Below are 3,861 nucleotides of genomic sequence, written 5' to 3'. Positions count from 1 at the left end.
CCTTCTAGAAAACTCTAGAATTAACCCAAAGTGAGTTTTTTAAGATAAAACTTGCGCCTTTTGACTTTCACAGGGGTCCGCACCTACACCGTTAGGGACAGAGTGGGTAGGTACGCAGCTTTTGTACACAGAAGGTGTGGGACCGCAGGTGACCATGAGAGAAAGTGCGGAACCAGAGTTACATTGATTTTTAATGTCTTTCTCCCATTTCCAAAGCTTGATTTGAAGAGCTGAGGTCTTAGACTTGCTTAGGAGGATAGTACAAGTGATGATAGACCCATACTGACTGTAAATAATCATAGTGATGATATTTTTTTGTAACAATTAGTACTTACCCTTCAAACAAAACATGTCATGAACCATCTAGACTACTAGGCCTATATTTGTTGTAGTGATAGTAATAAGGGTGGATAATGTATCATCTTAAATAAAATATTGGATGGAAAAAGTAAACGTAACAAGATGAAGTGCACACTAGACAAGGAAGTATGGAGGTACTGTTAGCATCTAAATGGCGATTTCAGTTGCAGCCAATAAAGTGTCAAATATAAATACAAATGGATATGGTGGTAGTGACCAAATGGGTGAGAAACTCATAAAATAGAAAACAAAGAAGACATGACCTGACTAAATATGTAACTTAGGCTATAATATTTCATTAAGTAAAATTAGTCATCAAAATTTTATCTTATGTTATTCTATTTGAAAATATTGCATGTACACTTAATGATAGCAAAGCAGGTTTGACAACTACGATGAGTTGTTTCCTTTGAAATTATGATATACTCTCTTTGAAGTTTCATTAAGAAACCAATGATGAACCAAACAATAGTAAGAGGTAAAACTATACCTATAATGTATGATTTTATAGTATATAATACACTGGAAATAAGATATATAAAGCATGATTGCATATGGCAGCCAGCACTGGATACATAACTAAGTATCCAAAAAGGTTTCATTGAATCTAAATCTCAACCTGTATTTGGAAATAAATTTAACTTATACTTAGTCTGAGTGTTGTACAAAAAAAAAAAACTCTAGTTTCAATTTATAGTAAAAATACTCTTGGGAAATAGTGATTAGATAATATGTATTGAAGACAGTGTTGCTGAAAATTCTTAGAAACTACTCTATAATAGAGGTTGGATTTAAAAATTTTGGCTAATAAATGGTTATGGTGGAATATTTTCTGTAAACATAATATCATAACCATGGAAATGGGATAATTAACAGAAACCTTAGAATGAGGTGGATGAAATTTTATGTGAAAGACTCAGTAAATATCGGTTATATACCCAGAGAAGATAGGATTTCCCTGAAAATTTTGAAGAAGCTAGTGCTCAAGAACTACACAATTATCAAGCTATGGGAAGATAGTACATAATTAATGCATAAATTATTAGCTTGATACTGAAGTAAATACATGTATTACCACACAAATCATGAAAAACTCTAAATTGGGAATGAATTTGAAGAAAAATACTATAAACATTTAGTGGAATAGGAATTTATTTTGTGACATTAGGTACAAAATTTCCAAGATGAGGAGATTGTTGAACTAAAAATGATTTAGAAGTGGTGAACTATAATGGTACACTTCGTAACCATTTACAGAGAGTTCTGCTAGAAGGAGGGCTTGAACCACCGACCTTGTGGTTAATAGCCACACGCTCTCACCAACTAAGCTATTACAACTTCAAGGAAAGTATCACTGGACAAACTACGAGAGTAAACAAGGAATATATGGAGTAACCTCTTCAAATGGGCTGAAGAGTAAAGTCAAATAATGGAAGGAAATCTCCAAACTTGTCATTACTAGTAAATAAAAATGTATGAATAGGAGCACGACAAAGTTTGAAATAAAAAACAGCAATGATATTAACATATGGCATAATGAAGCATATATCCATGTAAAAGGAAATTGTTTCATGGGTGCCCCCAAGGAAAATAATTTCTATAATTAATCATGGAGGGCATACATATCAAGATAATCCTAACTATTTAGGTGTGTAGTTACCTTATGATTTCATTAGGGTATGGAATTGGTATAGTGGAAGGATATGCAAGTATGTAACAAAGAATTGTACTGACGTTGACTGGGTCTAGTTTGAGACCAACTGTTATAGACATTTTTGGGCACTGCAACCCCAAGCATGAAATGTCCATAAACCAAGGGCTCCTAAGTCCCTAAAAGTGTTGTTCTAACCCCTAAAGGAACAAGGTCAACTGATTACAGCTTCTCCCAGAAGTTCTCCATGAAAAACTGCTCAGAATTGGTCAAAACAGGATCATTTCAGCTGCTCCACGGGCCAAGTGCGTTGTATCTCACCTAAATACACTGTGTGGGTTCATTGCGTTTCAAAAATCCCTTCTATGGGGTGTAATGGACGAGAAATGACAAATGGCAGTGTCATTCCACGAGGTGGAGAGGTAATGGAAGCTTCCAGAAACTTCTCCTGTGACACTTGCCTCTCTGAATTCGACCAAGGATGAGTAAGAGATCATCAATCTCCAAGTGGAAGCAAGAACTATCAGAGGGAAGACACTAATCAAACCATAAGCTGACTCATCTACCTTACAGATATCTATATATGGATCCCTCATCCCAGAGATCCGGAGGCTGGAATTTTGCATATTGTAAGGAATTGTTGTTGGTTTCTTGAGAAAAACATCAGATTGTTGGGTGATCTAAGCTTTGTATGAGGTGAAGAGGGGCTTCCTTGCTGAGAGGTTGATGCTGGGTCAGAACAACTAGCTGTAACTCCTCTTGGCTTTTTTCTTGTTTATCAATAAAAGCTATTCAAGTTTTCCTCCATACTCTTGTGTCATTTATGTTTGCTGCATTTGTATGGTCAATTTATATCTGATCCTAGGTTGTTTATGATTATAGATCCATGTCTTTGTATAGTGCTATGCTACTGTGATCTTACAGGTACTATGTGAAGCTGGGAGTGCAAGGGAACAAGTAGCGAAAGACTATCAAGGAAGAGAGGAATCAAACCAGGAGATTAGCGCAAGATAGAGGTTGGTCTTCTTTGTCACTCTCTATCTATACTTTATAAAGGAAAAAAGAAAGTAGCTTTACCTTGTTTGTTTCTAAGGTAGCTATCACACCTTAGTGGGATAAGCAGTTCTGAGTAGACACTTTTCCCTGTAACAAAATGGCGACTCCACTGGGGACGAATTAGTTTGTTTGTTTATCTTCCTTGTTGTCTATTTCATAAACTTATAGACAGAGTCTGAAGTTGTGCCAGGTAGCATTCGAACTGCATTTGCCATAGCAAATGCAAAGTAGATAAATGCCACTTCAGTCCATCTCCAGGATCTGTTTATGATTTAAACAACTGATTCAAAAACTCTCTGATTTCCCTTGTGATATCTCTTAGATCCTCCTTAGATCTACCCCTGATTGTTGAATTACTGATTACCTTTTGCTCAGCCAAAACCCATGAACTGAACTGCAAACTGTGACCCGGAACCCAAGCAAAGTCTCGTTTCTGGCCCAGCGTAGGTACTGTTATGAGAATCTGAAATTCAGTGCACTTCCCGAGTGTAGAAGGTGCGCTGCATTTCAAATTCCCTGTGTTACAGGTGCGCTGATCAGGCTAGGCTTTGTGCAGTTTTGGTTTCTGTGATTCATTCTTTCCAGTTCTATTCATGAATTTTGCTACCTGTGATCAATATATCTCTGTTTGAAACCCCTTTTCCTTGCTGTTATTCTACCTCCTTTGTACAAAAGAACTATAAATGTTTTTGTGTGTTTGTTGAGTCATTTTCAGTTCTCCTTTGCAAAAGTAGCGTAATCGTACTATCGTCCTTTGATTTGAAAGTGTCACAAGTGTCGATTTCAATCATAGG

At 36.4% G+C, this 3,861-nt stretch overlaps 1 non-coding gene across 1 annotated transcript; it reads right to left on the bottom strand.

The window, feature by feature from the left end:
• Positions 1-1,624: 1,624 nt before the first annotated feature.
• TRNAN-AUU (transfer RNA asparagine (anticodon AUU)) lies at positions 1,625-1,698 on the bottom strand. The gene has a single exon. It is a non-coding gene; the product is annotated as a tRNA-Asn (tRNA).
• Between the last annotated feature and the right edge of the window lie 2,163 nt (positions 1,699-3,861).

The sequence above is a fragment of the Pinus tabuliformis genome, chromosome 9 (assembly GCF_031772625.1).
Source record: "Pinus tabuliformis cultivar Carrire ecotype Pingquan chromosome 9, CPIR1, whole genome shotgun sequence".
In the NCBI taxonomy this organism is placed as follows: domain Eukaryota; kingdom Viridiplantae; phylum Streptophyta; class Pinopsida; order Pinales; family Pinaceae; genus Pinus; species Pinus tabuliformis.
Note: the sequence above shows the minus strand (reverse complement) of the source record. Positions and strands in the feature narration are given on the sequence as shown.